This window comes from Idiotropiscis lumnitzeri, chromosome 2 (assembly GCF_059441095.1).
Source record: "Idiotropiscis lumnitzeri isolate Australia: NSW breed Sydney's pygmy pipehorse chromosome 2, RoL_Ilum_1.0, whole genome shotgun sequence".
Taxonomy (NCBI): Eukaryota; Metazoa; Chordata; class Actinopteri; order Syngnathiformes; family Syngnathidae; genus Idiotropiscis; species Idiotropiscis lumnitzeri.
The window spans coordinates 10,967,262-10,980,661 of record NC_142392.1 but is presented as its reverse complement, the minus strand read 5'-3'; positions in this window follow the sequence as shown (position 1 = coordinate 10,980,661).

The window sequence follows — 13,400 nt, the reverse complement described above, 5'->3', positions numbered from 1 at the left end:
TTACTGACATCAAGTGAAACAGTCCGTCAATGAGAAACTGCTAATCAGTATGAGTAGAACCCCCGTTTCTGCATCGATGAAAGAAAATATTGTATTAGATGGAGAAAAAGAATTGTTACACTTGCGGGTTCAGGGGGACAAGAGTGCTAATTCACCGGGAAAGGAAAAAAGAATATGGGGGGGAAAAAATAAAATAAAACCGGGGAAGCAGCTAATGCAGCATCCGACGCATGCAGCTCCCATTGCGTCTGCTCTTACCGTTTCCGCTGCTCCTGGGCCAGGTTCTAGTGACGCAGCGCCACAGCAGGCTTGTTGTCCGCACCTGCCGGTCAACAAGGTCACGTAACAGAAGTAGGGTGGTTATAGACATGGGTTGTGAGTGGGACGTGCTCTTGCTGTGGGGTGTGGGGTCACTGGGTGATGAGCGGTCCAAGCCGAGCCACTTCCTGAAATGTGCCATCCTGTGGTCCAGTGCCATGCCTGTCACGAAGAGCTCCACCAGCGAGGGGGCGCCACCGCTACCCCCTCCTCCGACAACGCTTCGATGGCTTCCAAACGCACACTTGACTCCTCAACCAGATTGGTACCCCCATTCCACGATAGGGGTGCCCGCGGAGCCTCAGCATTCAAGGACCGGCAATTCTTGGCATTCCGGTGACGATTGATGGACAACAGTTTTTGATGGTGGAACAAGATATTCCACGCTTTGCAAGCTTCTTCTGCATATCCCAATGAGAAACAACACTGTCATGCTTGTGGGACTCTTGAGATTGGCCGAGTCACTGCCGTGGACCGAACCCGCACCTGTGAAACAAACACTGGAATTCGAGTGGGACTGAATTTGACTGTGCACATCCGGCGGGGGAAGCATATGTTGTCCTCCGTTCCAGCAGATTAGGCAGCTCTGAGACCAGGGTGGTGTTTCAGCACCCATTACGAATTCCTCTGTTATGGAACATTTTCCGAATTTCTCGGCACTATGGTAGACAGTGAATGGTTCACTCTGAAGCGAAAGCTCTGTTTGCGTCTCTGCCAGAGGGGTCGTGGACCCCGGGGTCTGACTGATGTTGTGCTCTGCTCCACAGCTTCTCCAATTTGTTTTTGCAATATCTGCGAAAGTTTTTATATTATTGTGAAAGAAATTAAGTTTGTCATGTCATCATGTTTCAAAACTATGCTTACGGGTTAATAGAAGGTCACAAAAACATGGACTTCTTAAACCGGAAAACGTTCGTTCAGTGGTAACAGAGTTGTCTATGCTGGCAGTTTAGCAGGAAGCCACAAAAACAGATGCACGCCTTGAACCGTGTTTGACAGAAAACCGTTTAGCTCGCATTTAATAACAGAAGTGTGACCCAAACATGTCTTGCAAGCTGAAACCGTTCGAACAACAGGAAGAGTGTGGACGGACGGGTGTGATAAAGTCAAAGTGTTCATGTTTTTCCATTCTTTATGAGTTTGCATATACAAATTACTTTGCTGTGCTTCAATAAAACGCGGCACAGGAGCGGGAAAGCTTTTCTCTTTGGCGGACTGCTCCTCGCAAGTGACAAAGACAATCTTGGCTGGGTGATTCATTTGTGCAGGCTTGTCTCGTTTTTGGCAAAAACTCTGACATATCTTGTTCAAGCAATTCCTTACGGAAGGAATTCTGCCTGACTCTAAAAAATGTGCACACTGCGGCAAAAAGATCAATGGAGGTTGATGAATTTTAGTGGATAAAACACAAAGGATTAAGTTTTTTAATAAATCAAGTACGTATTGGTCTTATTTATGAAATTTTTACTGGCTCGGTCAATGAACCTCGGGTGGCCCTGCACTGTTTTGTGCACATGTGCGTAGTTTCACCCCATCCAAGCAATTAAAATACATTGAATGCATCCATCCAGGGTTGCACGGATCTCATCAGTGAACAAGCGCATGCTGCAAGGAATGCATCTGCGTCTTTGTCTTACTATGGGCTCAAAAAGGCTGAAAGTCACAACCCCCTTTTCTACCTACAAGTCCAGGAACATTTAGTTCCTGGTAAAGTTCCTGTGGCCCAGGTGGTTTGCATCTCATAGTTCCTGGTAATTTTTGCAAATGACAATGATGATGTATCAGTGGGATGTCTTGTGTTACTTTGTTACTCATTACTGACACCCTATGGCTGTTATACATCATTGCGGTTACAAAATAATTCAGTGAACTCATAATATTTTGGTGTATCTTCGTCGAATTTGAATACATATTGGATAACTTTAAAATATACAGTCATTATTCAAATATGTCAACACAAAAGTCAGAGTGAAAGTGTTGTTGCTTAATGCTGATGTGTAAGAACTTTTACTCTTCAAACGTAATCTTGTTTTAAAATTTATTTAGAAACAGAAATTTTATAAAAATAAAAAGAGTAATGTCAGAACGTACTAGCAGGATAAATGTCATTTTGGGTAAAAAAACAAAACAAAAAAACAAACGTTACTCATGCAATAAATAGCGACTCTGATTCCAGGGCCCCTTTAATTCTTTTAGGGATCCAGATTATAATGGAAGCAAAAAGTACCCACGATGAAACTATCTATAAATGCAAAAAGAAATACTTGAAAACATATTTCACTTGAATGATTTCTATTCTATCAATGACATTATGTTGCGATGGCCCCCAGTGGTCTGCATCAAGATGTTAGGGTCCCACAACAGGTGTTCCATCAGACGCACACAATAGCCTGTGTGTGCTAACTTCAGCTCGCTTCCAGAAACGTCTGTGACTAATTCAGGAATGAAATCGGGCATCAGCCGCAACGTGCTTCCTTTTTAGATGCTCGTTTATCACTGTTGTGCGGCTAAAGGGAGTTTTACATCGTAGGACGGAATTTTGTGAAGTGTCCCCATGGTTTGGTCCAAGTCGGGGTCGCACGCATTGTTCCGTGTGCAGCAGGCACAAGTCAAGGTAGCACGGTAGAAACAATATAAGACAAAGTCGACGCACAAGGTTTGACTTGACCAAACCAACTGTATGTTTGTCTTTTTGTGTCCGACAGACGTCAGTGAAAACGATGTCCGTTCTGTGAAAGGGGAGCCAGATTTGACTCACATCAAAAAGGAGGAGGAGGAGGAGGAGATCAACAAGTCACCACTGAACGTTGTCCATATAAAGACTGAAAATGAAAACAAGGATGAGAGTGAGGACAACAGAGGGGCGGAGCCTCCAAGCAGCAGCTCAAGTCATCACGTGACAACAGAAGGTGATGAAGACCACTGGGGGCCATCACAAGCACATAATGAGGACACATTAGACGCTCATGACGATGGTGATACTAATGATGATGATAATGGGCAAGCTAAAGGTGAAAGGGTATGTCACACTGACTCATTCACTTCAAAGCTGTCTTTAAAACCGCACACGAGAACACACAGTGGAGAAAAAACATTTTCTTGCTCGGTTTGTGGCAAAAGCTTCTCTCGAAAGTTTCATTTAACAATCCACACAAGAACACACAGTGGAGAAACATCTTTTTCCTGCTCAGTTTGTGGCAAAAGCTTTTCTTTTAAGTCAAATTTACAAACACATACACGATTGCACACTGGAGAAAAACCTTTTTCATGCTCAGTTTGTGGAAAATGCTTCTCTCGAAAGGCAAATTTAGTAAGGCACACAAGAACGCACAGTGGAGAAAAACCTTTTTCCTGCTCAGTTTGTGGAAAATGCTTCTCTGGAAAGGCAAATTTAACACAACATACAAGAACACACAGTGGAGAAAAACCTTTTTCCTGCTCAGTTTGTGGCAAGAGTTTCTATCGAAAGGCAAATTTAACACAACATACAAGAACACACAGTGGAGAAAAACCTTTTTCCTGCTCAGTTTGTGGCAAGAGTTTCTCTCGAAGGTCTCAATTAATAATTCACTCAAGAACACACAGTGGTGAAAAATCTTTTTCCTGCTCTGTTTGTGGAAAATGCTTCTCTCAAAAGGCAGGTTTAACATATCACACAAGAAAGCACAGTGGAGAAAAAACTTTTTCATGCTCAGTTTGTGGCAAGAGTTACTCTGACAAGTCTAATTTAACAAGCCACACAAGAACACACAGTGGTGAAAAACCTTTTTCTTGCTCTGTTTGTGGAAAATGCTTCTCTCAAAAGGCAGGTTTAACATATCACGCAAGAAAGCACAGTGGAGAAAAACCTTTTTCTTGCTCTGTTTGTGGAAAATGCTTCTCTCAAAAGGCAGGTTTAACATATCACGCAAGAAAGCACAGTGGAGAAAAACCTTTTTCATGCTCGGTTTGTGGCAAAAGTTTCTCTGACAAGTCTATTTTAACAAGGCACACAAAAACACACAGTGGTGAAAAACCTTTTTCTTGCTCGGTTTGTGGCAAAAGCTTCCTGCATAAGTCGCATTTAACAATCCACAAAAGATCACACACTGGAGAAAAACCTTTTTCCTGCTCAGTTTGTGCCAAGAGTTTCTCTCAAAAGTGGCATTTACGACGCCACACAAGAACACACAGTGGAGAAAAACCTTTTTCCTGCTCAGTTTGTGCCAAGAGTTTCTCTCAAAAGTGGCATTTACGACGCCACACAAGAACACACAGTGGAGACAAGCCATTCAGTTGCAGCGTTCGTTCTAAAAAAAATTGTCACTAAACAGGGAGCTGAGAGACACGATTGTGCTGGCGAGAATTGCAGCGATCCTTGAAGATTAAAAAAAGACAAAAAAAATGAAAGAACCGACTCTTTGTGGTAAGATGTAAATGTGATTTTCTATAAAATATGATGAAATTGAATTTTGCAAAGCTCTTTTATTGAGATCAGTGCCAGAAGAACCACTGTCTGAGTGGTGATGATTTTTTTGTGTGTTTACTTCAAACATGTAAATAAAATTTATTGCTTTTGCCTGGTACAACATTTTTTAACATTATGCTTTTCAGTTGTCTTTTTAATCGCATTTAATGGAAAAGGTGTGAGAAGAAACGGTGCTTATGAAATCTGTGCCTTCCACAATCATCAATAAAATCACTTGTTCCACTTGCTCAACTGGCCTTCATTACGCCGTGAAAAGGTGAAAAATAGAACAAGAAGTTGAACGATAAAAAGAACAAGAAAGAGAAACGCAAATAGTCTCAGTTTCTCTTCAAGGTTTTGGTATGTCAGGAGTTGGCAACTTGATGGCGACTGGAGTCAGCGCTGGTTTTCTCGCTGTGTTTGGCTGGCTCGTATATGTATGGTCCATTAAACAAAACTCACACTCTTCAAATATCCCCTCACATACATTTAATATTTCACTTTCTGAATACATTTCTGACTGGCTAAATACACTTTCTAGGTTGAGCTCTATCAAGCGTTTGGGGTTTGTTGCTAAGCAGAATCTCACTTCAGAAAAACTATAATGTAAAAAATACTTAGGTATTAAATTAATTCAATAACCCGACCCCGGATGAGCGGCAGAAAATGGCTGGATGGATGGAATAATTTAAATTGCATACATATTCAAATGAACAAATATGTTCAGAAATATTCAAGAGTGAAATAAGGTTTAAATTGATATTGATATAATTTAACATTAAAATAATTGAATAAATATTGTAGTATTATATAAGCAAGCTTAAATATACATTGAAATAAATTTTAAAAAAGTCATGTATTTTTAAATGGCCTTATATAGATATGGGAAGTTCAAAGAAGTCACCAGTCTTGGTTCTGAAGTTCCGATGTAACCAGATACTGCCCTGAGAGAAAATAGGCCTGAGCATTGTTTATGGTGGGGGCAATTCTCTCGCCAGGTCAGTGACCTTCCAGGGTATGAGAGTAATTTAAGGTGGTCACGAGTAGACTGGTCGTATCAACGGGGAGACGCACCTGCTCTCCCTCTGGGGGACTTTTGGAGGGAAATCCCAAAGATTAGCGTGATGGGAATGCATATGTAACAAAGGAAAATTAGATATTCATGTCCAATTTGGGCATTCCCTATAAGAAGGGAATGTCTGAGAGGGGGCTCGCACGTTTTTGGGGAGACTTCTTTTGACATCAGCATGTGACGAGAATAAAATCTTTTTCGAACCAGTTGTTTTCCATCACCAATCCAGCCTGGCTCGGCTGCCTCTCCTGAAGGCAGCAAGGACCCACACTTCAAAGACAAAATATACGACATATTGAAAGAAAAATAATTCTCAAATATTGAAATAAGTATAGAATTGAATGAATAAACAACAAAGAAATAAATACCTTCTGGAAAATCTCATTATTTGCAACATTTGTCAACATTTTTCTTTCTTGCACATTATTAAACAGTCGTAATTTTTTTTTTTTTTTACTTTTACTTTTTAAGTTACTTCAGTGCATTTCACACCTGTGCCTTCGGGGAATTCCTACTTTGTTCTACTTGAATAAATCCCCATCAAAATACCATCATTTATGACACCACGGCTGGACAAATAATATCCAGAAACACACTTACGCACCACTGAGTGAGTGTTGGACGATATAGCTTCTCTTGAAAGGTCCGACTTGAAAATGTCCTTGCAAGTGGATCTGAAATTAAATCCACACTTTTCCCTCCTTCGGCCATTGTCGTTTAAAAAAAGCAAGAATATATTTTAGATTTTCGAACGGTCGCCAGTTACGACTTTCGGGTGTGTTGATTCGGCATAGCGCCGCCCCCTCACAAGTGAGTATCCAATCACAAAATGCGTTCATCACTCTCAGCTTAAGGCCAGCGAAAAGGCTCACTGTAACCAACTCGTGATCTGATTGGCTATCGCAACCGTCTAACAAATATGAAAGCTCATTGACTTTGACAGAAGAGATGCTCGCACAATTGCATCTTAAGGCCTCGGAACGCATAATGCGTGCTCCTGCTAGACGAGCGAGCGGAATTCCGATTGGATTCAAAACTCTCACCTAAAAATACAACGCTCAGCTATAATATGACATCAATGCGACGATTACGATTTTTTTTTTTTTTATTGATTATGTTCGGCCAACAGAGAAGGCATTGAAGGCCCACCACTGCGTTACTTAATAGCCTAAATTAAACTTTACTTTCATGAAAAGAGTTAAAGTTATGCTTTATTGTAGGATTTATGTAATTAATAGCCTTTGATGGACTTTAGTGTACTTAATGTAAACTGGTAACGCTGAAAAAACAAAACAGACAGCAATTCAAGTTTAAACCCATATACGTGAAATGCGCTTTAGAAATAAAGTATATTTTTGCACACATTACGAGTTCCTCCAGATCGACGCTGACCTCAGTGATGAAGAGAGCCAATCAAAAATCGCAACCCAAAACACAAGCACACAGGAAAAGGTGACAAACAAGAAAGCTGGCAAAGTGAAGAGTGTGAAACAGGTTTGTATTTCCATACGTTGTAACTTATGGACGGGAATAATTCTTCATTTCTACTTCTAACATAGCGCAACTGTTGGTCTGGTGAATGTATAATCTTGCGTTGAGCCGCCACTACAATGAGTTACGATTCTGATGCAGTGGGCCTCAACATAGTTTATGTCAGGTCAGGGATTTCGACAGGGGTCCCCGACTTATCAAGGGATGGATATACAGGAATGGGTCCCGGTTTAGACGAGATGGCGCCGAGGAGCAACATAAGGGGAGTCCACATCTGTTCTCGTCCTTGAGGGTTTTGGATGGCCATGTAAGGGCAAGTAGGATGAGAATGCATATGTAACAGGGGAGAACTGCATATTTATATCTTTTGTTTGCTTTCCCTATAAGAGGGGAAAGCTCGAGAGGGGGGGGACACACCCTTTCTTGGGGGAACTTCTGGCATCAGCCAATTTGACACCAATACAATCTTTTTCCAACCACCAGAGTGTCTCAGAAGTTTTTTTTATATCACCACTCCAGCCTTGCTTGTCGACCTGTCCGGAGGGAAGCTGGGCCAGACCCGCACATCTACAACAATAATATACCACAAAGGTTAAAAGTCGTTGTCTATTAAACAGTAGATGGCGATAAAACCCGTCTTCACTCATTCAAAACTGTGGAAAACATTGCCACCTGCAGGCGAGAAAACGCAATTGCAGTCTTTCAATTTGTCCCTCTCCGAGCACTTCCAGGAATCTCAAATAAATAGAAAAGCCGGTTTTCCATTTTTGCTCGTGTTATATTCTATTTTTGTAGTCGAAACAAAATTTTAAATTCAAGCTGTTTTGAGACGTTTCCTTCCTTGTTGCAGAAAACAAACAAGCTGTATTTCAATTTTGGAATTTATTATTTAAAATGAAAATCAAATAACCAGTTGTTTTTCCTTTATTAATATCTGCTTCCAAATGTAATATAACTACTTTTCAACAAACACGTCCTTCACTACCTCATACATAATTTTTATGCCATTATGGGCGTGGTCTGGAATAGTTACTTCAACAGGCACTCGGTGTTACTCCTTTCGAGTTCAATCAAAGCTCAACTTCGTTCTTCGGTTTCAACAGACATTTAATGTTGTCGACAAGTCTTTTTACATGTTAAAGCAACAAGCGACAATGCAGTCAGAACTAAGAAAACAGCGATATAAACAGGGGTGCACATAATATTTTTCATGGGTTACTCACATGAGTACCAGGAGATAGTGTGGGGTACTCACGTCTTTTTTTTTCTTCCTCAATGTCCTCCTGACGTTATAAAACTTACTACACAAAAGAGATCCCATTTTCTTTGCACAATTTCTTCAGTGTTTCAATGTTTTTTTTGCACCACCTTTCTGTAAATAAAACTGCATCAGCTTTAAATGTGACACAGTAAGGCACACCGTGATCACCTGACTTGGCTCAGTTCTCCAGTGTCTGCGGTGCACAAAATGTGCACCAGGGAGCCTCCAACTGCAGAGAGTTGCTTATGTTTCGGCACAATGCCGTTGTACGCTCCAACGTTGACGGCAGCACCGTCTGTGCACACATGCAGCGACCAGTTTAGCGGCCCAGTTATTCAAGCCTGCGTCTTCGAAAAGTCTCACTAGTCCGTCAGTTATGGCTTGTGCGGTTCGATCAGCACCCAGTTCAATTAGTCCAACGAAGTCTGAGGTAAGTTCGCCGTCACTGGACACCGACACGACGTAAACGATCTCCTGCTCAGTTTTTGTGATGTCCTCCGATCCATCAAAAAGCAGACCAAGGTCTTTGAGCAAAACGCACCTCTTTTATCAGCTATATGTGGATGTGAGCGGCAAATCTTGCACCACATTTCAATACGCTCATCATTAGTGTTTCGTTCTGTTCTGTCATATGACTATACAGAATGGACGGTTAGAGCTCTTTCATTTGCTCACTGAATCTTTATTGTAACATCAACTGCACGGCTCTCATACACTCCACTTCCGCCTTTCTGGCGCGGTGTGCGTCTACTAAAACAGTCCCCCTGGGAACACCCAACCACCAACTAACAATCCCATTGTTATATCTTTTCTTTTTTTTCTTTTAAGTTACCTTCTTTAATTGACAGCAACATATTACAGCATCGAAGACTATGAATTTAAATGTAATCACAACTAAAGAATACACGTTACTCTCATTATGAATTTAAATGTAATCACAACTAAAGAATACACGTTACTCTCATTAACTCTCACATTTTCTTTCCTTTTTTTTTTTTCTCTGTCCTTAACTGACAAGCAACCCTAGACTCATGCAAAGTTCCAAAACAAACATCACTCCGTGAAGTCCTCCAGATATCGAGGTCTAATGACCCGACGGCCAGACCTGGTCGTCACAGCCGCTTGGTCACCAGCACGGCACAGTTCCGACCCCACCTCAGCCGTACTCTCCACAGTCTCAGCTTTTTTAGGCGAGGCCGGTGGGCAAAGGTCACGCCTGAGGTGACGTTGATTCCTCCGTAACACACCACCCGACTCCATCTCCACTTCATACGACCTGTGGCTCGCAGGTTTCAGCACCGTCGCCTTCCGCCAGACTCCATGTCGCTGAAACGGCTGAACTCTCACGGTGTCTCCTTTCTCAAGGATGTCCAGGTCTTTCGCAGTGCGGTTGTAGTATCTCTCCTGTCTCTGACTGTTCTTCCACAGGCCTTCTGCATTTTTGATCAACTCCGGCTCCAAAAGAGCGTCCCTGATTGGAAGAAGCGTCCGAGTCCGCCTACTCAGAAGTCTCTGTGCTGGGCTTGTACCCAAGCCTTGGGTCGGTGTATTTCGATGGTCCAATATAGCCAAGTATGCATCCTGGTTCGCAGCCGCCGCTTTCATCATCAGTCGCTTGGCAGTTTTCACTGCTGACTCGGCCTTCCCGTTGCTCTGGGCATATCCTGGCGACGACGTCCTATGCTCAAACTCCCACTTTTCACTAAACAGCCGAAACTCTTTGGAGGAGAATTGTGGTCCGTTATCTGACACTACCACGTCCGGTATGCCCTGCCTTGCAAAATGTGCTTTCACCTTCCTAATCACAGCGCTGCTTGTCGTATCGGGCAAGTAATCCACTTCCCAAAAGTTGGAGTAGTAGTCCACTGTAATCAGGTAGTTTCTATCATGAAAGGAAAACAAGTCCATCCCTACCTTGGCCCAGGGTCTACACACCATATCATGTGGACATAGTGTCTCTTTCTGTTGCTTGGGGTCCATGGACCTACAGATGTCACACTTGGAGACAAAGGTCTTAATGTGCTCATTCATCCCTTGCCAGTACACGCACTCCCTTGCTCTCCTTAGACAACCTTCTACTCCTAAATGAGAAGAGTGTACACGGCGTGTAATGTCAGTCCTGAGTGAATCTGGTATCACAGCTCTCTCTCCTTTGAATACGATACCATCTTGGAAGCTAAGTTCCTCCTGGAATGAGTAATAGTGTTGAATGTCCGTGGGTATATCCTTTTTGCATTTTGGCCACCCTGACAGAATCATGCCAATTACTCTCTGCAGCTTCCAATCCACTGACGTAGCCTTCCTAATGGAGCTCAGTCTCTCCAGCGAAATAGGTAGGTAGTCTACCATGTTTACGGTTTCTATCTCTGACTCCATGTCCCCTTTAGTGTCCTCTGGCAAGTATGCCCTACTGAGTGTGTCAGCCAGCAACATATGACGGCCTGGTACATAGGTCACTTCCATGTTATATTTCTGTAATCGGAGTAACATCCTCTGTAGTCTCTTTGGTGCACTCAAAAGTGGCTTCTTGTGAATATTTTCCAACGGTTTGTGGTCACTCTGTACCGTCACCTGCCTGCCAAACGTGTATTGGTGAAACTTCTCCATCCCATAGACTATAGCCAAGCATTCCTTCTCTATCTGGGCATAGCCCCTTTCTGTCTGTGTCATATGCTACAGGCTTACCTCCTTGTGTCAGAGCAGCCCCCAGCCCAGTCTCTGATGCATCACATTGAAGTGTCAACTCCTCGTCTCGATTGTAATACTTCAAAATGGGTGCACTGGCAATTGTGTGTTTCAGTCTATTAAACGCTTCCTCCTGTGTGTCAGTCCACACCCACACATTCTCTTTGTGTGTAAGTTGGCGTAATATTTCACAATCATCAGACAAGTGGTCATAAAACTTGGACAAGTACTTTATCATCCCAACCAGTCTCTGTACTGCCTTGACATCCGTCGGCCTCGGCATCTCTTGGATTGCACGCACCTTCTCCGGGTCTATCTGCAGTCCCTCAGCTGTCAACAAATGTCCAATATACGGCACGGCCTGTCGCCGTAGTTTTATCTTCTCAAAGTTCAATTTGATGTTTCGCATTCTTCATCTGTTTAGGAAGCACCTGAGTTTGTTGTCGTGGTCTCTACTTGCTTCTTCCAGCGATGTCCCTTCACCCGTGATCAACACATCATCAGCGATGATGTATATTCCCGGTATTCCTTCTAGCGCTTGTATGAGTCTTCTTTGGAATACTTCCGGCGCTGGACTTATTCCCATCGGCATTCTCAGCCAACGGTACCGACCAAAAGGAGTGGCAAACGTGGTGAGGTAGCTTGACTCCTCCCCCAATTTAACATGCCAGAAGCCATGCTTCACATCACACACTGTGAACATTTTCGCCTTTGCCATTTCCGGAAGTATATCCTCAATCGTCGGAAGAGGGAAGTGGCTTCTTTTCAGCGCTCGATTGAGTGGTTTTGGGTCTATGCAGATTCTCGGTTTTCCATTGCGTTTCATCACTGTCACCATGCTACTTATCCAGTCAGTGCTACATTCAACCGGTGCGATAATGCCTCTTCTCTCAAGATCTTTTAATTCCTCTTTCAGTGGAGACATCAGTGAAACGGGTACTCTGCGTTTCGGCAGTTTAACAGGCGGCACTTCACTGTTTATTTCAATGTTATACTCGCCCTCCAAACAGCCATCACCAGTGAACACATCGCCAAACTCAGTCTTTATTTTCTCCAACGTTATGCAATCCTGTTGTCCTTCTTCTTTGACCTGTTCCAATTCTTTTTTCACAATGTCATCAATGGTAAGGATGTTCTCGTAGTGTACTTTAATTAGTTTCATGGCCTCACTGGCCTTCCGGCCCAATATGGGGATTTTGTCCACTTGGTCCACCACGAGAAACTCCAACCTGTACAATTTGTTGTTTCGAGGGTTTCTCACTTTAACCCTACATTTCCCCAACGGACACAACCTGGATTTATTATACATGACCAGCACTTTCTCTGTGTGCTCCAGTTGTGTGTCTGAGTTTAGGAGGTTTATTGGGATTATGTTACAGGTCGCCCCACAATCAATCTGAAAGTTCACATGTGTACCGTTTACCAGCATCCTTGCAAAGAGTTGCTGTCCCTTGTTGAGTCGCTCATTCACTTGGTGAACTATTTCATTGTTCCCCTTGCCATTTATCACAGCAATTGTCATTATATCCTCATATGTTTCTCCATCCTCTTCCATGACAGCATTCACTGGTTTACATTTCCCTCCTTGTCCTATTTTCGATTTGCACTTCACAGCGAAATGATTTTCTTTCCCACACTTTTTACATTTCCTTCCAAAAGCTGGGCATTTTGTCTTACTTCGCTCATGCTTTCGTCCACAAAACCTACAATCGACTACATCACCGTTGCTTTTCCTTGCATCTTGTTTCACTGTATGTATTTCCTCCACAGTGTGTCCTTCCAGTGTCCTGCTGTTTTCTTTTGACAGTTCAGCAGCTCTACATATTAGTAGGCATTTCTCCAGTGTCAGTCTATCTTCCCTGAGGAGTCTCTCTCTCATGGCTGAGCTATTGGTGCCACACACAATGCGATCTCTAATTAGCGAGTCTTTTATGTCTCCAAAGTTGCATCCATTGGCAAACACTCTCAGGTCCGTAAAATATTTGTCAATGGTTTCATCCGTGCCTTGGTTTCGCACAAAAAACTTGTATCTCTCGACAGTCTCATTCACTTTCGGTGTGCAATGTTCATCCAGCAACCTTATCATTGCACTCACTGACCTCCTTGCCGACGAGTCGTCACCCGCC